This window comes from Photinus pyralis, unplaced genomic scaffold (assembly GCF_008802855.1).
Source record: "Photinus pyralis isolate 1611_PpyrPB1 unplaced genomic scaffold, Ppyr1.3 Ppyr1.4_LG5, whole genome shotgun sequence".
Classification (NCBI taxonomy): domain Eukaryota; kingdom Metazoa; phylum Arthropoda; class Insecta; order Coleoptera; family Lampyridae; genus Photinus; species Photinus pyralis.
In genome coordinates this window covers 31,432,039-31,457,603 of record NW_022170596.1, presented here as the reverse complement: position 1 = coordinate 31,457,603, position 25,565 = coordinate 31,432,039, and positions in this window count along the sequence as shown.

Sequence of the window (25,565 nt, the reverse complement as noted above, 5' to 3'; positions counted from 1 at the left end):
GAGGAAGTAACAATACTCACAGATCAAAGAGGCAGCAAGCTTCTACCACCCTTAGTAAATATAAATGTTAAATTAAAATCTTCTCGCAACCCTTCACGTATATCCTTTTCCATCAGTTTCCCAGAAACTGCTTAAATCTGGGACTGGCTTTATTTTCATACTTACTGTAAGTTTACATCGGTAGTTTCCCCTTGAAGAATTCCATTTCCTCCTGTCCTGTTTAAATTATCCCATATCTGATGACAACGCATGCATCTGTACCTATTTATATCAACAAAGGTCAACAAACCCAAAATTTGAGTATCAAGGAATCAGGGTCAGTTGGAATTTTGATGTTTCTAAGGGTAGATCACTTTTCGACATCTGACGCGGTAGTCCTATCGCAAGAAGATGAAGAGTGTGAGAAAAGATATCAAGAAACAACAACACGGAGTATACAGTGATATTTATTAAGAAATAGATTAACTACACTAGCGTCACTTATACTTTTGTATTGCTGTCTGTCTGTACGTATGCACGATAACTTTTTTATAGAATTTAGAAACGCCCGACCGCTTTGAAAATGAGTATTGTTCGTATGTATAAATGAAAGGTTATTATTTTTCAGGTACGTAGGAGACCAAATCAAAAACTTGTAATCCAAAAAACTGCCCATATCTCCAACAAAAAGTTTTTTTATAATTCTTATTAAAAAGAACAAATGAAGTTCCTTACCTTGCCTTTTAAATTTCTCATCAAAATCGATTCATTGAATCGTTTTCCCCGTTGAGATGGACACTTACGACTTTTTATCATTTTTCACAAACCACAAAAATTTAAAAAGAAAACAAAGTACACACGACGTAACCGAATGGTTGCACGTTCAGTAACTAGAAATGTTAGCTTCCTGATATCAGAATTTTATGTAATTACAATGCGCAGGTAAAACCCCACATTATTATCAGAGTCGTCTACAATATCAACATTCAAAAGTAACAGAACGATTTACAAATTTCAGCCTTAGCATTTTTATTGCAAAAGAAATAGATACTCACCAGCCGAATTCGTTTTCAGTTTCATGACAATCCGCCCACAACCTATTTCTTGACTTGTTTTGGTATTCCGAGTTCAAAAAAATCGTCTACAGCTACCAAAATTAGATCTGCGTGAGCAATCCATTTTTTGGCAAGTAGGTACATTCGTTTTCCATCCATAAAAACAACCTTTTTTTTAATTTCGGAAAAATTCGGCTACAAAGATGATAGCACTGCACAATCAATTTTTTTTTACACGTTTTTCAATTTGATTTTATATGAAGTATTTTATGCCGAATTTTCACAAGAATTAGTAATGCAATATAGGTCTGTGCACGCGCCATAATTTTTTGCGCGTTTTTAGTAGGAGTATAATCTATTTTTTTGTGTTTCTTCATTTTCTCACTTATAATTTAAAGAAATCCGGTCACAAATTCGGAAGTTCAGTCTGCGCATGCGCCATTCATTTTTGAACTAACTAATCAGAATGTGAACAATTGTATAAGATTTGTAAACATAATAAACAAGCAGGTGAAAAAGCAAAATTTCCTTCCTTGGTGCAAGCTTTAGAAATATAACGAAACAAATAGCGAAAAAACTGGCACAATAGCTCCTAAGATAAAGATCTGAGAGTCACACAGCTATAGGAAACAGACGAACAAAGTGGCTAAAATAGAGATAGGTAGAAAAGAGGATATACCTACAGGGTGACCACGAAAATTTACATTTTTGATGGGACTGTACTCACCCCTGGTGAATCGTGCCGTTATGGGGCAGCGGTTATTCACCTCCTAAGGAGTGATCATTTAGGTATCTCAGTCGCACTTGAAATTAGTTACGTACTCTTTGACACGTGATTTCAATTTGCTTTTATAAGAGAATCTTCGGCTGAAATTTCAGGAGACTTGGGTCACAAATACACAATGTAAGTCTGTGGATGCGTAAACATTTGATTGCGCTTTAATTTATTTTTTAGAAAACACTTTCACTTACAATTCCGGAATAAACCGCTCATAAATAAGAAAATATATTTTTTTCAAAAAGTGCACACAATTATTGATAATGACCCAAAGGATTAACCGTTCCCGTTAACAGTCAATTTTATTTTTTACTATCAATGCATTAAACAGTTTACTCAATCACTCAACTTCTTTCTTGTTTAAATTTTGCCTTATCACAAATCAAAAAATGCAACAAACATAGAATTTATAAGCACAATAAACCGAAAGAATTGTAAAATTATGAGAAGCGAAAAAAAGATTTTTTTGCTATAACTGTCTTTGTAAGAGACAGAAAAAGTTCCTTTCTTGGGGCAAGCCTCGACCCTATAACGAACCAAATGGCAAAAAACGTATAACAATACCTCTTAAGATAAAGATCTGAAAACGGCACGGTCGTAAGTACGGACAAACACCCTGTATATTTTTACATTTTTGGATTTCGGAGACAATTCTGAATCAGAATGTGACCTTTTCAAAAGTTTATAAACGCGACAGTTTTTAATTTTTAATTTTTTTCTGAATTTATAAAATGCGAAACGTAATTTTTTTCTCTACAAAAAAAACCTAAATAGACTTTATTTCTAAAATAATTAGGGGAGCTCATAATTGACAATTAAAAAACTATTGAAATTACTATGGTACAGTTGTAATAAATTTTTTTGAAAAATTTTCTTATATAAGGGCACTAACATCATCGTAAAAAGAAAAAAAATCTCTATCAAATGAGGCTAATGAAAGAGTGCATTTCTATTTAAAAAAATTCAATTGTTTTTCGTTATTCACTTGTTTTCTGAAATCGAAACCACTGAATTCTGCCTTATTATGGGAAATAAAATGTTATCATATAGAAAAATTTTCTATACTTTCGATATTTACCGAGATATATACTATCATAGTATTATATTATGATATTATATTCCATACCTAATGGGCACCCTGTATAATTTTAACAAAAAATATAAAATGATGTTGGTATAAATTATACCTACACCTATAAATCTGCACATATTCAAACTTCCCGATTGGCTGTATTGAATTCTTTAATCAACACTAGAGGTGGGCTTTCTTGAGGGACGTGTTGATTTTATTCATTTCTTTATAAAAGTTTAATAAAAAGGAAAAATTGTCCAACATTCTCTATACAATTGCCTATACCTTAACGTGTCGAGTTGCGGTTTTAACTTTACTACCGTCTGGTATTAAATTTTTCAATTAGGAATTAGTTTATAATTTACAATTGTAATTGGGAATTACACTAATTTACAGTTGTAACTGGGAATTATGCTAATTTACAGTTGTAACTAGGAATTAGTTTATAATTTACAGTTGTAATTGGGAATTATACTAATTTACAGTTGTAATTGGGAATTACACTAATTTACAGTTGGAACTGGGAATTAAACTAATTTCCCGTTGTAACTGTCAAGCATAATTCCCAGTTACAACTGTAAATTAGTGTAATTGACAATTACAACTGTAAATTATAAACTAATTCCCAGTTACAACTGTAAATTAGTATAATTCCCAGTTACAACTGTAAATTAGCATAACTCCCAGTTACAACTGTAAATTAGTGTAATTCCCAATTACAAGTGTAAATTATAAACTAATTCCCAGTTACAACTGTAATTTACAAAATAATTTCCTATGTGTCCTATCCAGAGCTTCGTAATAACTAAATTGAATTATACACAATACTAAGCTTACGGGGGATGCGCGTTCTTGATTTCTTTTTGAAAGAATGTGCAGTGGCAGCTTGAATTTTTAGGTACACCAATGGTGACGTCGGTCTGACAGACCGAAAGGATTAATTGTCAAAGAACGGCTTGCTTCATCAAGTTGTTCGTCTGGTACTAAACTCAGACACGCAAAATATTAAGCTAGCAGAACTAGCAGTACCATGCGCTGCGCCGTTTTTACAAAAATTTGAAAAATACTTTTCGTCGGTCTGAGAGACCGTGCGTCACCACTGAAGGGTTAAGTAAAGTCTATTCCAAATTTTGACCGCAGTATCTTTACTGGATCCAAAGTACTGCGTTTAAAACTGAAAGGTTCCACCCTGTATATACAACTTACGACGATACGTATAGGTATTTTTGAGAGTTGGCAACCATGCAATTTCTAGGTGGTGAAAAGCTACCTGCGCCACCTAAAAAGCAGGAATGTGGGTTACGTTTGGCATCTTGTCTTGAATGGCGGTCGTGAACGCCTTGCTCCATAAATGTTAGTTGTTATTTTGCGTTATTTAATGCAGGTAGTAATTTTTGCATTTCTTTATATCGTATTTGTGTTTTGCATGCCGCATTTTATGTTTTTTGTGTGTTTCAATCTTTGTTTTTGAAATTTAGGTCAAATTAGCGGTTTTATATATCTAAGACGAATTACATCATAGTTTTGAAACTCTTGACATTTAAACATTATAATAAAATCTAAATCTGTGGATTCTTAATAAAGATATTAACATCTAGAAAAAGTTGAAATCAGTATTTGTATTGCATATATTTTTTTATTATGAATAATTTGTTTTGACGGTAATGTTCGAAGAAATCCATAAATGAAGAAACTCTCTTGTACCTGTTACTAACCATGAATTTATCACAGGAGCTAGCCGTCGTCGTCGGTCATTTAACAAAACTTATAAAAATTGGTAGTCATTAAAAATCTCTATTTCAAAGAGGACGGGAGAATTCAACCCCATTAATTGCAAAACTCTGTTGCACAATAAATGCATTACTGTTCAATTATTTATTTAAAACTAAACGATGTTAACTCGCAAAACCTGGCTGGGTCGTTCTACCCTACAATCAAATTAGCGTCATTTCAACGAAATATTTGAACTTTGATCTCGAAACAATTCATTTTAAACAACAATGTCATTAACATTAGGTATATGAAAACGAATGCAATTCGTGATTTGTCAGTATTCAACATTAAAGCTATATTATATATTACCATGCCACAGTAGGGATAGCCAATATTAATTTTCCTATTAACCTATTTGATTAAATACAACAATTTAATTAGATGTTATCAATTAATATTGGTATTAGTAGCACCCACCGTATTTATTGTGCATTCAGCGGTGGGAGACTGTGATGCATATGATTTCTGAGTAGCCCGGAGCATGCTGTCTGCATCATCTCCATTTAAATGTAAATGGAAATATAAATTCGTTAATAAATAAATGAATGATTGTATGAAATACTTTTAGTGCATCAGTAACCCCTGAATGCCCAGGTTAGAGTGGAGCCTAATCGCTAACCATCGCTTCTTTGTTTTCACGATTCCATAACATAAGCGCCCCTTGCCTAATTCTATCAAGGATTATTCTACGAAATAAACTTTTTCCAAGTCCCGAAGCTCCGGTATAACACTCAGTTGCCACGTTAAATCCCATTTGATGAAAGAAACGTAGCCCTTATGAGCAGAAAAACACCGCCAACTTTAAGCTTTAAAGGATTACCTATGATATAAAAAGCCACCCCGGTATTAACCTAATTACTTAAATGTTAATGCGGTTACAATTACACAAATGTCATCCAAATGACTACAAAGTTTCGTAATTGAAATTCCATTTGGATTATTTACATAATGATATCTAACTAGCTACGGGGAGTAATTTTCTGAGTCAAAGGGGAAAATGCACAGAAATTCATATTAAGCCAAAATGTAGCTAAAATTTACATAAAATTCATCAAAACTTCCAACGTTATCTATAAGGAATCCCCAATAACAAAAAGGTACCGACTATGTCTAATTCAAACTTTAATGCATTAAAGCAAATGGTGAAGAGCTCGAGGTGGAAGTCGAAATGCAATTTAGCAATGAGAGAACATAATCTCCCTAATTATAATGAACTAGCAACCAATTAGAATTGCGATTAGTATAATCGCCGCAGGTTAAAGTTCGTCTTATCGTTACAGGATGATAAGATCGACCCGTTTTCTTTTCTGTTGGAAGTGGACTAATAAGCGGGGCGTGCGGGTGCAGAAAAAGTAATCAAAAAGTTAAGCCACATTTCAATGTAAAAATTTAATTGCTTGTCATAGTGTAATCGAAAGGGATCGGTAGAAAATCCGATAAAATCTGAAGATATTTGAATTTTCAAAGAACGTTTTTTTAAGGAGAAAGGAGAAAATTAGAATAAAAAACTCACTGGCAATTTCAAGTGTCATTTAGAGGGTTAGTTATTTTTATTGCGGAGTTGTATAGAAAATATGTAAAAGATTTTATTTGTGCTTGTCGTAATGTGAAAACCGTAAGATGTAAATTCAATTTGTTTTGTATTGGGGGAACTAAGGGATAATAAAGCGTGTCTTTTGTAATAGACGTCAATAACATGCTATTTTTGTGTTAGTAACTTACGAAGTGCAGTTATCACTATTTAAGTTGCTACATAAACATTTTATGAATTGTAACATTTAGGCCCGGTTCTACAATAAATACACCTAATCGCAGAATAAAATATTTTTGGAATAACTGCCATAGCAACATGAATTCTATTGATGATGCATTGGGTAACAAGCGCAACCATTTAGATATAGCTTATTCTCGGTATATACCCGCTCGAAATTGATCTCTCTTAGGCTACTACAACATTGGAAGCGGAGTGGATCGGGCCACCAGACCCGACCCGGCCAGACAGGACCAGTCCAGACTCGGCGCTCTTACATTGCAGCTGGTTTTCACCAAAGCTTTCATGCAACTAAAAAAAAACCTGTTTGATTTTTGTCAGACTAGTTCAGCCCCAATTCTCCTCCCCGGAACGTGCGCTGGTTTCAGTGTAGGAGAGGCGACGGTGCGTCATGTGTTTGTTTTCTTCATACCCGACCCAGGCCCGCTCAGACCGTCTGGTGGGGAGAAATTCCGCTTCCAATGTAGGACCGGCCTTACACTCAAAGACGCGTATCGTTTGCCATACATTTCAACAATTCTAGAACAACTTCGTGACGTTGTTACTTAAGCTCGCTAGATATTAAGTCTGCTTACTGGAAAGTGGGAATGGCCCAGTCTTTTCTTCGTAATTCTGGATTTACAGTACTCTTAAAATGGAGTAATTCTATCTATCAGCATTTCTGGAATATTCGCTACAATACAGTAAGTTGTTTTGAATTTCATGTGAATTATACTTCTTATGACTTAATTTTTTTTACTGAAATGAAAAGCTTTTGGAAACATCTGAGAACCCCTAAACAGTGGAAAGAAGAGACTCTAAATTATTCGGACATCGCCCATAAATTTATTAAATTACGACTCCATTCAAATTAACCGGGAATTTAAGTAAGCGGTTATGTCTATACCGCCAAACTATTGGAAGTTATTCGATCCGAGGGACCCTCGATTTGCTCACGGAAATTGAAATGTCATCAGAACGTAGCGCCCAAGAAAAGGTTTCTCAGACAAATTCGCCAAAAAAACATTTTAGTCAAATAGAGTTTCGTACCATTTATCATAGCTGACCGAATTTTTGCGCAAATTTAATTTAACAAACGACATTTTTTACGGCCTTCAATTTTCGGGGACTTTTAACAAACATATTTCTTGATATCGCAAAGCATATAAATGGGGACGCATTAAAAGTGATTTATTATACATTTCGGCGAAAGGAGAGCAATCGTTTAAATCGTAGAGGGATCCTTGGAGAAATTAGTATCAGATATCGAGGAGAGATTTTATTGTCACGCTGATGGCGGTATAACGTGTTTGTTTTAGTAAAATGAGGCGAATGTGACGCGAAATGATGGCAAATTACGTTTTTATATTTCTATTTTCGAAGGAAATGGAGACCCATTGTTGGGTTAATGCATTTTCTATATTGAATGTGCTGAAAATTGGTCGCCTTTTCCTTTTTTCAGGAGTAACAGAATATCACTTTTATAAGCTCGCGCTGCTCTCATTTAATTAAAGGCGAATTTAATTGCATACGCTCAGGCTGATCAGTTTAACCATAAAAGCTTAGTTTAGTAAATGGACGGATTTATTCTCGACTTTTTTTTAAATAAACCAAACTATCCTTTTCGCTGCATTTTGGTCTGCGAACAAATCCACCTGCTAACTGAAAACTTTAAAGTGTCAAAGAAATTCCCTTTTACAGTAAGTACTAATCTTGTACTAAGTGGGGTTGCATATGATTTCTGTAAAAAAAGAGCATGTAATTAAAGTACAATAATGTAATTATAACCATTGTGCTTCTGATGGCAATTAGCGAAATGAAGTCTTTGGTTACCTAACCCTAGTTTTGTTCGCTGCTGTGAAAACCCAATCTCTTCGTTATTTTTAATTACTCCTACATTTTCTTCAAAAGTAAACCGTAAACAACGTCTAATTTCTAGACGAGATCATTTACAGGCGCAACATAATACGAGTTAAAACTACCCCTTTTGTATATCACTCAATTTTTAGTCTGATTCTATGACGTTGCCATTGGAAAACAATTCCGCTACAGAATTTGTATTAAAATGACACGTGTCAATTATTTTTGAATGTAAGTACTTCAATTGGAACAATAATTGAAAGTAATTAAGTGTGTTACAGTAAGTTTATTTATTGTATTTATTTTCCCAATTACAGAGTGACACGCATAATGGTTTCTAGAGGTTCCCCTGCCGAATCCGGTATTTTTCTTACGAATTAGGAAAACTGCAGGAAATCCTCGAAACTGATCTAAGGAAATTCCCATCTCTGCCACAAAGGGAAACTTTTTACCTCAGCCACGGTTCGAACACAGTCGATCAAGTTGTCAATTATTTCCACGATCCAGGATGGGAGATCTTAGATGGCCTACGAACCACCTAGGAATCACGAGAATACAATTCTAACTAATCACAGAAATTTGGGGTTGTCATCAGTATATGCTCCGCATAGAGGGGGAAGCCACTGGAAGACCCGAGATAGAAGAAGTAATTCCACGTAGCAACATAAAAGAAGCCCTAAACCAATGGGGGGAGATGAATAGGACCATCACTGGCAGAGGCACTGGAAGCAACAAGCCAAATTATTCATTAAGGCCACGTTGCAAAAGCCAAGGAAGCTTCAGAACTTCAGAACGGTCCATTACAGGGCTGTTCACAGGCCATATACCGCGTATATACCATCTACATCATTCCGGGAGATTCTGGAAGTCACCCAAGGGTCAAGGGGCATATGTGCCAATTATCATAGCTTTACTCACAAGTGCGTACTTTTTTCCTAATCTCACAGGATACTGTGACGAAGAAAATTTAGAAGGAAGGGAAGAATCTAGCATTACGGCTCCAGCTGCACTCTGTGGTATGGGGTGGTTCGACGAAACTGAAAAAAACTGCTCGGAGAATTTAGGCGCCACTAATTTTTGTTAAATTTGGCCGTACAGGAAAAACTAGAACCCTGCTCCTGGTGATCTGGAAATGCAAGACAAATAAGGAGGAGAAAATAGAGAAAAGTAGTCAAATAGGAATATTTTTATTGTAGGGCGAATGATGGTGAATGAGAAATGGCAGTGGAACGATAACAGGGAATTAAAGCAAAAAAAATCACGGAACGAGATCTCGTCTCACAGTAAGACACAAAAGTGACTAAAATAATTAATTAAACGGATGGTAAGATGACTGAATTAATGGTTTTTTTTTTAATTAAACTTAACGGCAATCATAAGTGAATAACGGTGAATTGGAAGGGGCTTAGCTGTTTTCCTGGCTCCTGAAGTTGTCCAGCGGTTGTTCGGCAGACTCGGTGAGTAGACCAGTGGCTAAGTGTGGGGAAAATAAGGATAGGGAGGAGGGTAGAAGGGATCAAATGGAAAGAACTTTGAGGGTATCGATAGAAGACTGAAGACGGACGACGGAAGACGAACGACGGAAGACGAAGAGTTTGAAGCAGTACGGTACAGGTATAATAAATAAGAAGGGGAAAAAATAAAAGGCCGAGATGGTGTGGGCCTTAAATGTAGAAGCAATATAATATTTTGGTTGCTATAATTGGTGGTAGTAAATTAACGCTCGGATCAAAAGGGGTTGAAATCCGGCGAGCAAGAGTTAAAATATTTATATTGGTTGTACTCGGAAACACAAGTGCGCCTTTCCTCTACTCTTGATCCCCAAAATAGGGTTTAAAAGGACGGATACTAAATTCTTTTTTGTTGAGTAGGGTGACTTTTAAGAGGGCAATATCCCAAAAATTGTTGGATAAATGCGGCTATAACAATTTCGCACCTCACAAGCACACTACAGAAAAATGACCATTATCGAAAACGGAAAACGAAACGTAGAAGATTTTGAAAAAAACGAACAGTAATACCAATAATTAAGGAACATGAAAAGTTAGCGGGAAAGGAAGAATAGATTTTTGAAAAGAGCGGGAAAGAATAGCGTAGTTTAGACGAAATACCAACAGATGGCCCTGAAACGAATCAGAGGCGTAACATGGAATAAAATAGTACACATAAGCTTCGAAAATTAGAATTGTGAAAACAATAAGGAAAGAAGAAGCGTTTAAAGCGTGCAAAGGTAAATACAATTGTAAGAAGAGGGCAAGAATCGAAAGAAGCGAAGAAATCAAAAGAAGAAATTTAAGAAAATGGGCACGCCTATGTGATGAAAATCAAGACAAAATAAACAAATTCCTAACCTAAAAATCAAAATAAATAACGCAAAACTAAACTGAAAATGGACCTGTAACAATACGTGAGGATATTTAAATTATTTGGAAGCCGAGAAAAACTTAGTGTGTGGTAATTTCCGTCCCGTTTATTAATTTATTAGCCGATTTTAGTTTCGCAGTGTTAATTTAAGATCGGGATTAACACGAGCAAGTGAATAGATAGAGACTATCCTCTTGATCCTAAAATTGCAGTTAACCAGTTACCTGGACTACGGACTATCGAATTTTGGAATTTCAACCCGACCAATTAAATAAGCATAATTATCGGTAGCTAATTAGATGCGGTAAAAAACCTCGCACGAATACATTAAGGGACTCGTCAGTCGTCGTCTTGAAAAGCAATTTTGCGTTTAAACGAGACGAGTTACACACATTTTTTGATTTTCTCGTTGTGTGTACGCACTAAAAGAACGATTAATTAGCTCAGGATAAAGAATAAACCCATTGTATATTTCGTGTAATAATTACGTTGACAGACTTCGAGGTGCCAGTTTAATTAAAAAAAACTATTAATAATCGCGGTTGGACGTTTTTTCGTTAATGCAAGGTAAATTCGCGTAGTAATTTATGATAAAACGAAGCCTTTCCCTTTCAACATTATTCATTTGTGTTATTAGAGAAACATTGATAGCATTAAAGTGGTTTACTTTACACTACTACGCAAGTGTATAACGTAACGACAATTTTCCTGGCTGTATACCTAGTATACAATAAAATACCATCAGCGATTAATTATCCAAAAAAAATCCATTGCCTTTTCTAACTTCGCGGGAGGTTGAAACACCAGAGCGCTATCCAAACTAAGAAGTATCCATTGTACAGATGAAAATGATTCAATTTTGTATGCAAAACACTCATCCAAATCTCTTCAAGATTTCTTCTATTCAACTTCTCTTCAAAATCTTTTCAAAATGACATCAAACCTCACGAAATCTCCATTTCCATCAAAATTCCGTTGTTTCCTATTCAGTAAAATTGTCCATAAAGTTGATAGAGGTGGAAATAATAACTACTTCGACTTCCGCAAACTTTTAACTTCCCAAAGTAGATTTAGTTTGTTTAGTCCGACATTATATACGCATCATTACTATTAAATATTGACTCTCTTGTGACGGAGGGTAAAAATTACCCCCTATATAAATGAACGCGGTCGCTTGGCAACGCGAAATTTTCAAATTAGTTTCATAAGCGAAATCAATCATTAATAATTTTCCACGCTATCCGAGAATTTAATTAATACCCATGTTAATGTTTGCCATCTGTACAAACGCACTTTGAAATTAATTTTCCATCCCCTTCTATTACCCTTAGCTTTTTCGCGCTAACTAACTCAAACGTTTTCTTTGCATTTGTACGTAATTAGTTTTGCATTCAAACATACAAATTGAATAATATCAGATTTTATATTGCCTAATTAATATAACTTTCCAAATTGATTTATAAAGGGGGTGAAGTCGAGTTCATTTCACCCTAAGTTGTACTACAGCCGCAGCCTTACTGATTGATAGCGGGATGCACATTTACGAATGTCAACGTCCTTCCGGGACCGGGCTGCGGTTCGTGATAAGGGTCAGCGGCGGGTCAAGGATTGCTCGCCCCTCAGGTGGCTTCCTAATTAAGCTACGACCATATTGAAAGCAGTGCTTTGTGTTGCAGGCAACGTATAGGCTTATGGCCGCATCGCTAATTTATTGAATATAAATAAGCGTCCCTAATTTGGTTCTCGGACTTCGTATACCGATTAATTCTAGACATGGTTAATTGTATGGATGTTTAAATACCTAATTTAATCGAGAGCGGAACGAAGGCGATTTTAATGCGAAATGTTTGTCACAAAAGTTTATCGATTTTTGTGGCTACACTTAAAGCTTTTGTTGTGAAAGCTCGGCATCTGTAGTGCTTTGGGCCATTGGTGTTAATTCAACGTTCGAGCCAATCGAAAAATGAGGAAGGTACTAGTATTGACGCCGTCGGGTATTTCTGACCTCTGGTATCGATAGGTACACGAATCAGCAGAGTGCGACATCAACGAAAAAAGAAGTTTTTAATAAAATCCGATCTTGGCCCAACTGTGAATTGAATCATACAATTACACGTAGAGGCACATAAAAAAATTTCATCATAATCCATCCAGCCTTTTAGGAAGAATTCAGTCACAAATACACGTACAGCAGAATTTTATATATAAAGAAGACTACGCCCTATTAAGAGTGCCTTGTAGGCAATAAGGGAACAAAACCACAATGGCAAGCTCATTGTCCATTTTGTTTCTCATCACAATACGAAATTAACCTAAACAGAAAAGCATACGTACTCCATTGAATCGTAAAATAAAGGAAGTATTGAACTCCTTTTATCAGGAGCGCAATAAATAATAAACTTTTCGATAATAACATAATTAGAAACTTCAGAGTAACGAACCATATGATTTCATTATTTCTGCTCCAATAATTAAATTAAGAGAACAAAAAACAATGCTCAATGCTAACGGTAATTAAAGAATGGAAATATTGATAATGAGAGAATTGCGGGAGCGGCATAAACTTTGTCGAAATAGAAAAAGCGTCCGATGCACTGGAATAAATTTTACGCGATGAGCTGTTTATGGATGCAGGGATAAAGCTATTAATGAAAGTTTCATCGAGAGCTCATTTGAGATCAGATCGTGGGATAAGGAAATTGCTAAGCACTTATCGAAATGAAAGGAAAAGATATAAATACGTTAATCAACGACATCGACATATACATATATCAATGAAGAGCGAAGTTCTCATTTACTTTTATTTTTACGGTTTTGTATCCACTGAGACTTGACTCGTGTGGTTATAAGTTATAAACAACCATAGAAGGTTTGCGATCGTGAACACGATAACGCATAGGACACTACATACAGAAAATACAGTAATAAAGGAAATAAATTGTGGAAGAGTCGCAAAGATGGTGCTATAGGAATGTGTGTAGAAAGAAAGCGACAAGGAAGAAAATCTGGAAAGATGGGCTAGGAGTAGTGAAAGAGCTGTGAAGTGCAACCGTTAATAATAGTGAATGTGCTTGTTAAAAAGCAACGCATCATTTTCATCGAGCATTTATACAATTAAAATGACCACACACTGCATTTTCATTCTTAGATCTCCTCATATTTGTCAATAAAAAAAGTCTGCGGTTCAACATGTGGGCAAATGTTGAACTATTTTCCAATTATTCATTCAGAAGTTACCCGAAAAAAGGCTGACCGGCCACATCGCTTTTTGAACGATTTAAGAGAAGGGCGATTTACGTCCTTTTCTTCTGGCTGGAACGGTTTAAACCAATTTAAAATAATCATTTTCTATATTTTGCAATTTTCAGCCTATTCGTCCATAGTAATTTTAACGGTGGCTGTAAATTTGCATTTAAATTTTTTCGAAATTTCGTTGTGAGTTTAGAACTTTTGGGATTTTGAGGGTAGAGTAGTTTGGACATTACTTATTTAAGCAGTCTGTAGGTGTAGGGTTTATTGATTCCAATAAATTATTTAACTAGTGGGGATTGTATCCGTGAACCGTGATAGAATGGAATAGACATAAAATGGTTTTTATTTTGCGTATGTCAATTCAATGGAGCTCAATGCGTTTAGGAAGTCGTGGAGACAATATAGCGAGAATTTAGCGCATATTCAAATTATGTATTGGGTTAAATCCCTAAATCCCCTGTAATTGATATTGCAGTATCGAATGATTGATTAGACATGGCCGCCTAGGTTGATAATTCGCCATTTTGTAGGTATACTTACTTAAGTAAGATTTGGTGGGAGATTTTTTTTCAGGCATTCGTGTTGTAGCAACCGAGGCAACCACGGTGGGTTCATAAAAGAAATTTGTAATAAATTGGCTCCACCCTGGCAGGGCATTTGGTGAAAGGATTCCCAGGGTGTAGCGGTGTTTGGTGGTTGCATTTGACCGTTCAGTGTATGTAGCTGGTCCATGGTGAGGGCGATTCGACTGCTGCCTGCCATCTCTTGTTCTTTTCTTACTTGGCTTCGCGTTTTCACGGTGTTGGGTGCCAATTGTCTCAGATCGACCCGGAAAAAATTTTTCTTATAGAATGTGGCCTGTAAAATCCATAATTTGAAACAGTTCCAAGATTGGGCTACTAGTTCAAAAGTTACAGCCCTTTGAATTTTTTTTCGAAATTGGTTTCTAGTTTATAACTTTTGATTGAGAAGTCTGATCGAAAAAGTACGAATTGTTTTGGATTCTACGCACCAAAATTAATAAGAAAAAGTGTTTTCCCGAGAAATTTTGATGTCGTCGATTTTTGGTAAAAAAGGAAGGTTATACACTGCCTTTTTTTGAGGCCCACAAAAAAATGTCTCAGATCGACCACGTGCTCTTTTAAAAGGCGCCCGCAAACGTGAGAGCCCTCGTGCCACCAGGGATTTTTATTTGAGGTTGTCCTTTCGTTTGTGGGACAGCTTGCCTCATAGGCACCTGATCACGCAAGAGAACGTTGCACATTATTATCCAATTCGGTTTTTAGTTGCGAGGACTAAACTTCGCGCTCGACAATTTTAAAATCGCGTTTTAATAGTTCCGAGTGATTCTTAACAAAATTTGGAAAATATTTGTATTTGGGAAAGCCGTATGAATACGAGAGTCACATTGGCGTTGTAATTAACTTTAGTGGGCCACAAAAAACCTGAAAGGCAAAAATTTTAATGACTTCTACATATAACTACAAATACAAGGTGGTAGTTAGGTAGTTCCCCAGTAATATGAGGGTTCACAGGCAAGATTTTTTTAGGAAACTTCTAATAATTAATTTGCTCAACGGAACAGCGTTGTTTGGTTGTGTAGTGAATTTAAAAATAACCAAAGAAAATGTGCTAGTAAAGCAACAACCACATACAGCACGTTAATTACTTTAATCTGGAACGAAGCTACTGAAATAATCCCAAAACCACGGTTATAATGTATAAGTAAATCAATGGATTTCGTGAAATTCACGTACCCAACTGCCATATATGCTACCACAATATATTAGATAGGCGCCGCGGTGCAAAATTTTTGAGCACTATAGACGTAAAATCTGCATATTGGCAAATTCTCATGAAGTGAACATTCAAAAAATGCCTAGTCGTCCCCCGTTTTATTAGTCCCAGATTCAGGAATTGTTTATGTGTGGATTTCAGGTTCCTAAGCCTAGTTACCAAAAAAGACGCTTACCCACTATCACATGTTCCCACAATTTTAGATAGGCGGAAATGCTTTGAACGCGATGGCATAAACTCTGCCTATTGGCAAATTCCTAGTAGGGAACATACCGCGTTGACTATTCCCGGCGGAGGGCTTTGTCATTTTAAACGCATGCCATTTAGTCTTACAAACGGCCCTGTTTGTTGTTTGTGTTGCAGATTTGGGGCAGTGCAGACAAACAAATACAAAAAAAAAATAAAAAACAGCATGAGAGTATAAAATGGGGTAGACTTTAAGAGTGGAAAATGATTTTTACCTCATCGGAAAAAATTGAAAAGCCATCAACTCTGAAATGTACGGTACTTTCTGGCATCGAATTCAATAAAAAGCGGCTACTGTTACACAACAATTTGCATCACTGGAACATACCCGGATTTCAAACTGTAAGCATTATGGAAAGCTTTTTCCACGAATGTACGTAGTTACAAGTTATAAGCAAACAAATGTTTCGGCAACAACACTCACGTAACGCCACAAAGACTAAGCTAACATGATATATTTTTACAAACATACAACAAATTCCTTATATATAACGGTATCCGGAAAAGCCTTCGCGCGGTAAATAAATAAAAAAAATAAGGCATCTAAAAATTCAGCGTGAAGCTAAAGGTTTAACTTGTCAAATACAGACCGCGCAAGTTGGGCAGCTTATTTCATCAGTGATAATAAAGAATTATTTCCCTGTGTTTCTGTTCTAGTCACGAAATGAATTATAGATGTGGGGATTAAATTTCATGTTTAACTTCTCTAAAAGATATTCAACGTATATATCGCGTAGGTATGTAATTAAGGGAATAAATACTTCTCGAGAAAATCTGGTATTATTTACTGGACGGCTTGGGTCTCATATACAATAATTAATTAGTGGTTGTGCCATTTATTTGGAGATAAAGAGCGGTTATCCTCAGATTACCGACGCTCTGCTAAATCCTCTTAACGAGGGGAAAAAATATTGGCTAGTTTTCATTACGGTCAAAAATATATCGTGTCAATTAAAAGGAAAAACAAGTAAAATGCATTGGGAAAGTTTGCAATAAACTTCTCGAAAGGTATTATAGTGAAACGTTCGTAATTCTAAAGGGCGAAGGAAATTTATAGATTTCGTGCGAAATTCTCATGAATCGAAACTTCAGGTACATTAAAACGATAAATCTCTTTGTTTTGTTCAATAGACGCAATACCCGGTGAGTTAGGTGCTAATTTCGCAAAACTAACGCGGAGATCGGGGTGACAAATGAAGATTGGGGGTGGGTATTTCAATAGTTGTCATGGTCTATTCTGTGACATGTAATCAATTACAGCCAGCGTCCATGATGTGCACTTCATTACTCCATTGTTATTTCCTCACGTTTCGCTCTATCCAGAATTAAATGTGACCGACGAATTTTAATTGAAAATGACGTCTTAATTGAAGGTACAGTCAGAAACCCGAAACTAATAACGGTCGCACACAAAAAGAGGAGAATTAAATTACAATAACTTCCCTTGTCCCTCTTTTTCCGGGTGGCGTAATTGATGATCCACTTTTATCAACATCAAAAGGTTTTCATTTCGGCAAAATTACAGAATTGGCCGCAATTTTGATTAACAGAGCTCTTTAGAATTCCGTACGTATTGCTGTTAACGTTCCCAAAGGAAAACTGGGAGAACAAGAATAAACCTACCATCTTAGCTACACTTTATCTTATGACACCTAATATACCTGTGAAAAATCGAGGTCATTTTTAAAACTCCAACTTCTCCACTGCTTTATTACGAAGCGAAAAAAAGATTTGTGGTTACAAATTTACAACTTGCACAGTAAAAGTTTATTTTATAAACTTCGCGTGTCCTCGGCGCAAACGTGCGATTATTCCACATTCCTAGTTAAAGCCGCAACGGGATTTTTAATTAAGCGAATTGAAAGGTGGGCATGATGAAAGAGATACTTGAGCCTTTTAGAGTTCGCGTTACTGATTTTGCTAAAAAAAAACGACCGTTAGAAGTCGGTATAATGTACAAAAGTGCGTTAATGGAGTGAAAATTTTATTATTCTTTTTGCGAGATTCGTTTTATTTGCGCATTGGTAGGTTAGGCACAAATGGTTTACCATTTATCTACTCATCCAAAAACTAATTGCTCTTCCCCGATGCGAATTAGTTGGCAAGTAACATGAAATATTATCTTTTTAACCCTAATAAAAGCTTTTGTCCATACCTTCAGTGGAAGGTTTTTCTTAAAAACCCAAACGCGCAGCCATACCAAATGCCAATTTTGCGATAGTTGTACTACGAAAGAACTTACAATCGTTCAAAATTTAGGAGACTTCAAACAGGACGGGACAGAACCGCATCCACTCCTCAATTACAAAAGGTACCTAAATACCTACTAACAATCCGTATAACTTGTTTTTAAAATCGCGACCGAAGCGGCATTCTTCTCGAAATACAACTTTAGTCTTAGGTTACCGTATCCAGGTCCCTCAGATACCTTCTATACAGGAGGAGGTTCGGCTAATTAATAATGCATTTAATGTATTTTATGTAAGAGACTTCGGAATATTACCCCTGACAAATGGGAAAGGATTGGAGGTGCTTTTAAATCTATTTGAGATCAAATTTTGTATTAAATTAAATTAAGGTTTACTTACTCAAATTCAAGAGTTGCTTCCTTCGATTGTTGATCTTTTGTATATTGTAGATGTGATGTAAAATGGGTTTAGTGTTTTCCACTGTTACCTCTCTTGCTCAAGATTTTCCCACTATATTTCTTTTGCTTTTCAAATTCATTAGTGTGTTATTTGCATTCCAAAAAAAAAATCAAAATCCTTTCGAATGTACATTATGTCCCATTTTTACGGTGTAAATAAATTTTTTTACATAGTGATGAAATTATCGGACTTTTTTTAACGAAAAATCGTATGGAAAGTGGTACTTTTTTTCACGATTTTTACTATGCGTTTCCATGGAGTTTAGTCCTGTCTATGAACAGTAGCATCCATTTTTGAGTGACAGTAAATCGCGAATGTCAATAAAATTATTCAATTGTGGGTTATTATGGATCACTACGTGTTGAAAATGTCTTTTTTCCATTAATTTCCTTGATTAACTCGGGCTTCGCCCTCATTAATCTAACTGCAAATTCATGAAAAAAAGTATCACTTTCAAAACTAGTACAAATAACTATTCCGAATTTCAAAGTGCCACTGTTTTATTTCCCTATTCGATAATATTTTCTGTTCTCTTCAATTTTCCTGTGTCTAAACATTGTTTTTAAGTTATTCAATATTTTCCACAAACATTTTGACTAATCTGGACAATCTAAAGTATCGAAAGAATGCACAAATGGATGGTTTTAAAGAATCTGAACGAATCCAAGAAAAATTTAAATGTAGAAGGTCCAAAGAAATGAAAGAATCTGAAGAAACTGAGGGATCAAATAATCTGAATAATTCGAAGAGGAAGAATCTCAAAAGTCGGCAGAATCCGAACATTTGGAAGGATTCGAAAAAAAGGGAAAAATACACTTCAAGAACATGAAGAATTTTATTAATAAATTTAAAGAATAGAAAGAATTCCAAAGAAATTAAAGAGTGATAAATTTGATAGGTCCCAAAAATTCCAAGCATCCTAAGAGTGCAAAGTGAGTAATTGGAAGGATTTGAAAACCGTTCAAAAGTCAATAAACGCTCAGCATAATTGAAGATTTAAAAAAATCTAAGAAAAAGGAAGATTTCAAAAATCTGGAAAAAAGTAAAAACTTCCATATACCCGAAGGGCCATAAGAATCTAAAAATGCGGACGAATTGAAGCAACCTTATGTATTGAAAAAATTATAACAATTTGAAGAATTGGGATAATTCCAAGGAACGGAAAAAACTGCATAATTAAAAAAATGTGCAAAATTTGGAAACTGAAAATGGATTTTGCAATAGCACAAACGTACGTTCTTGCTGGGTCAGCGAAGTATAAAATATTCAAAGGATTTGACGAAACTTAAAGTGAAGTAAAGATTTTCCATAATGCGAATAATGTGAGGTCTGACGATCTGAAAAAACTGATACTGAGTTAATGAAAAGGGAGAACCTCATACGATTCGATTATTTTGAAAAAACTTAAAAGTTTCAAGAATCCAAAATTTAAAAAAAAGCGGAAAATACGAAGAATTGACATATCTAAGCATCGGGAGGACCCAAAGTGAAGAATAATTTGAATTTCTAAATTCTGAAAGATTTAAATATGCCGAAGAGGTAGATTACCCCGAACTACAATTGAAGAGTATAAAAAGGATGTATCGGTAGCGTAAAACCGGCTAATAACCCAACGAAGCCGAAATCCTAAAGTATTAATTAAGCCTCGTCTTATAAATGACAAAAGCGACTAAGATAATTGAAATATCTTGAATTTCTAATATTATGAAAGATTTAAATATGCCGAAGAGGTCGATCACCCCGAAATACAATTGAAGAGTCTAAACAGGAGGTAACGGTAGCGTAAAACCGGCTAATGACTTAACGAAGCCGAAATCCTAAAATATTAATTAGGCCTCGTCTTCTAAATAACAAGAGCGACTGAGATCATTGAAACATCTCGACGGGAACGGTAGCAAACGGTCAATTAATTAAATGAATTACTTTTACCTTCTATATTCAACTCCTACAACCAACCCACATACTTTTGGCACGACAGTTTTCGTAACTAAGCGCCTCCAGATCGCCAGTGTTCATGTACCGGATGTCCACCATGAAAATATGTGTTTATTCATGTATCACTTTTAGCTGGGTCATTTTCTCATCGACATGAATTTAATTTGAAGGTGTCTATGATCATAGGAGCCAGCTGTGAGTGAAGTAATAATTTTTGCTAAAGAATTTGCGAAGGATTGGAAGAATCCGAAAAGAAAGTACAAACAGTAGCAAAAACATCAATTAATCATAAATACATTAAAAGATCGAACGCGTTTCAGCATCAAAGCTGTCATCATCAGCGTATGAGCTCTTATTGGCCTAAAGGACGTCTATCATTATTAATTAGGCAGCATTTAAGAGTTTTACTAATTTAATTTCTGACCAAGAACTACTTCTCGTGAGTGCCCTATCAACTTCCATTATACTGAATTTTTTTTATAAAAGATCCCTTCTCACTATAGATATTTCGGTGATTTGGTGTTTAATTAAATGCAATCGAGCAGAGTGGCTTATTCAAAAAATGTTTGGAAATGCTCCTTCCTCGACATCGAAGTAGTTATGTTACAGTGGGTTATGGAGTTCGATTTCTCTACAGCGACACCGTAATTTATAAACGCAAACCATTTTAAACACTACAAAATCGACTACAGCGAATCATTCATTTTTATGGTTATGTAAACCAACAGATTTAAATATACTACAGATGGATCATGCCATGTTAAATTCTGGCAACGGGGATTTGGATTTAAGCCTCTGGTGCGTTAAATCCAAACTAAATTAGTGTTATTCTGCGTCCACAAGGAAGCGCTGTAGAATGAATAACTTGCGCGTGGTTTACAACTGCAATAAGAAAGACAAGAACCGCAAGAACTGTTGCGATAAACAGGGGTATCCGATTACACAGAGCCCAACAAATGTTGTATTGTATGTAACTGACCTTCCCCATTACACTCGCAATTTTTCTGCTAGCATGCGTTTATGTTAGTTACACATACACATTCCTTTATATCGGAACTCGGAAGGGCTAACCGACGACTGATTATACCTTATTCTGTCAAACCAACAAGATTTGTAATTACGCAGGATGTTTACCGTATAATTGATTTATTTTTTATTATAAGTAGGTACGGTATTTTGTGCGATTTAGGTTATAATGCCTACATCTCTGATCACAGCTTGGCGTGTTCCGTTTCCGTTTAGATTTTTATAGTATTTTTAATGATAAGACGATCTAAAAGCACAATTATGACGTAGACGAAGTTTTTATTAATTAATCAGAGAAGGTGTTAGGCCTGTCTTTGTGAGAAACAACATAGGTACCTAACAATAGGCGTCTGAGAATTTAAGTCAAGTAAGCGAATATGAGTCGAATGTGAGATGTGACCAAACGTCCCGTTTTGAACGTGACAGTTCCGTTTTTAGTACACTTTCACCTTAAAAAAATAAAATGTTCACACTTTGGCGCTCTTGATATGTCTACCTGTCTGTCTGTTTGTTATTTTAATTTTGTATTCTCATTAAGGCATGAAATGTCCATAAGGGCTGTTAAAATCGAAAAAACAAATTTGAAAATGCACTCTTCGCCTTTGCTCACATGCGGATTAATGATTTTTTTCCTTATATATGCTGGTTGTCCACGACAATCACAACAGGGTTTTATTTCTAGAAAACATGGTTTTGCCTCAAACCATGGCTCTACAAAATTGTTTCTCGTCTTGGTCCATTATTTTTGACCACAGAAGGACGCGCAAATTCAAATCTTTGTGTTTGGATCCCATTCGGATATAATCGTTGAATATTGTAAGGAAGTATATTCATTAAATGATTTAAAATCAAAAGTTGTGGGGTTTTTGTGGAGACAACGGTAACTGTAGGTAATTTTGGTGGCAAAAATAGTAAAAGGTGTCAACAAAGCCTTTGCAATGGAGGTCGTCCCTGAAATAAAACAAAACTTATAGGGATTGTTGATTTGAGTTCACCATTGTTAAAATTGACTTATTTTTTTAACATTTATAGTGTTCGCATTGAAAAATACTCAAAGAGTTCTACGACTTAGCTGATAGAAAGTATCAAAAACTGTTGGGTTACATTAAAGCAAGGTGCCTAGCATTGATGTCTGCATTCGAAAGAGTTTTCAAACTATTGTTATGTGAAAACACTAGGTACTTTTTGAGTATCTCAATGTCTGAATATTTTGAAGTAATTGTTTGAAAATTTCAGCTCCTAAATTTGGTTGTTTTTCCCACACGCGCAGCCCTGTTAAAGATGGAAGCACAAAGCATATCTGCAATTGCGGCTGTTAAATTAATCGCCCAAGGCTCTAAGGGAAAATTTCGCTGTGCCTATGAGACAAAAAGTTATTTTTTCTTCTCCGTTCCACTCGTAATTTATTGACGAAACTTTAAAAAAATTTGTGGTCAGTTCAAATACAAGTTAGAAGCGTGTAAATGGGGGATTCTCATAAGTGCAATTTACGTTATGTGATTTTGATTACGATTTCTCTTGCGACTTGCGAGTTGCCATAACCAAATATTTCAAGATTCACATTATACGATTTTGTCGTACGACTTGTAAAATTGTATCTTGACGTGCGATTATGGGTTCGACCTCGACCAAAACTGTAGAAGAAGATAGGCAAAACTAAAAATTACCACGTTAGTAAACCACGCGTGGGGATGGCGCCCAGATGTCGCCGTCCCCACATCATGTAGCCCCGTCCCTAAAGTTGTTAATTACACGACCTCGTATGGACACGTACACTCTTCGTCTTTCTACATGCGATTGTCTACAGGCCCTCATTTGCTGCCAGCCAGCCAGCCGGCCAAAGTGATATGAAAAGCTTCTATAAGAACAAATGAAGATGCAATTAGAGTTTTGACATCGATCCTACTTTGCAAAAATGAGCTAAAAACTACCGTAGGCCTATGTCTGGTCCAGAATTGCAGTTAAAATTCGAATTTTCAAAAACAATTTTGGTTTCGTTATTTTTCTCTTAAAGAGACGCAGATACCAAATTTCTGTGAGATCGAAAATGTCGCATTCCAGTTGAGACCCTATATTGGGGAAGTACCGCACTAGACGTTACAATTTCCACTATATGTACGTGGAACCATTCTGTTCTTGGTATATAAAAATGAATTTCAAAGGCTGCATGATAATGCGGAACAAAATAGTGAAGAAAGTACTTCGATATATTTTGAGATAGTAGTAAATCCGTACGGGTTGTCAAAAAGCGCGGGATGGCTATATTGCGATTACCGTTTTTGGACGTATCAAAATTTCATCAAACGTCAACGTTTTAGATCATTTTAAGCAACTTTTAAAGAATACAAATTTTTACTGTCTGATGTTTTAACGCGTATGTACCTATGTACGTACATAGGTTGGCAGATTAGGCATAAAGGATGTAAACGTCATACTATTTTTTTTAAATAGCAATAACGCAAAATTTTTATTAAATTATTCGGAAGACTTTCTTTTTCTGTGTACAACCTATACAAATTATGCTAGGTTTTATTACAAATAAACTTTTTTTCAAATACATACTAGCGCTAAATTTTTTATTTAGTTATTTGAAAGAGATTATTTTTCTTGGTTTAACCTACATAAATTTGGTTTTATTACAAAAAAATATATGTATTAAATTCTCCGAAATACAGCAGCTTAGTGCGCGGTTACTAAATACTTAGGATTTGAAAAGAATATTTAAAATTCATTGTCGGGGCATATTGAAGGACTCTTCAGGCTACAACCAAAATATTTACGAAATTGCAATTATTATACAGGGTTATTTAAATCAAAGTTGCACTTTTTTTAAAATATAACTCCCTGTTTTATAATTAGAATAGGTGTTTTAACTTTTAACGGCCTATTAATTACTGAGAGGCTTTAAAAATCGACAAACCTTGTGTATTATTAGAAATGGTTGAATTACAAAAATATGTATAAAAGGTAAATACGGCGTGCTTATATCGTTAGAAAGGTAATCAAATACTACATTTTGATGCAATAAAAAACTTGGTAGTTTCATTAAACAAAATCAAGATATCTTTGATTGAAATTTTGAAAATTTACAGTGATTTCTTTTAGCACAAAAAAAGTTCGGCGTGTGTAGGTAAGCACACGTGATGATCAGTAATACTGCAGCGTCATGGCCTTCTAAGTTTTATGGAATCTTCGTTTTCAATTTTTACTGGACATTTATTTTTTGAAAATGACTCAGCCACTCATTTTAGATATCATGTGTAAATAAAGTCACACTAAAATTGACTAAGTAATCGAAATATGCAATAATATAGGTGAGTTCTATTTAAAAAAATACAACTTTGATATAAATCACCCTGTATACATCATCGAGATTTTGTTTGATTCGGATTCCTGGTGCCTCAAAACATGTATTTGATGTATTCCCGTCAAAAAAGGGAGGGATCATTTTTTACCCCACTGCAATACCTCCCTGACTGACATGCGGGTAGTAAAATTAAGTTAAAATAAAGAAACAGATAACGAGTGAAGTTTTCGAGTAGTTGTAAAAAGCTGTTCTGCAAGAATTTTACACCTGGTTTCAATTTCATTTGGCGATGCCTTGAATGAACGTATAGACACATCAAAACTTTCGATTGATAGTAGTTGATTACAGAATTTTAATTTTCAGGCTGAAACTGAAACTACCATTCTATAGAAAAAAATTGTTCTTGGATTTTATTAATTTAAATTAAGGAGAGAGAACGGCCACAGATACGCCCACACAAGGTCGTAATTGAACACAAACACACAATACAAAGACCCACTGTTTTAATTACGAAGAAAAAATTCATATCATATTGCTTTTCAGCACCATCAATAGTAAAAACCTTCTATGCCGTCGTTATACAGACTCCTGCTGATTATTTTAAGCTGAGACCCAAACTAAAACTTTCGATTTAATAAAATTCATATAGGTGCGCTAGCAACTGGAACGTTTGTTGTGTTTCCACAATCGCCTATCTCATGATCCATCTGTAGTATATTTAAA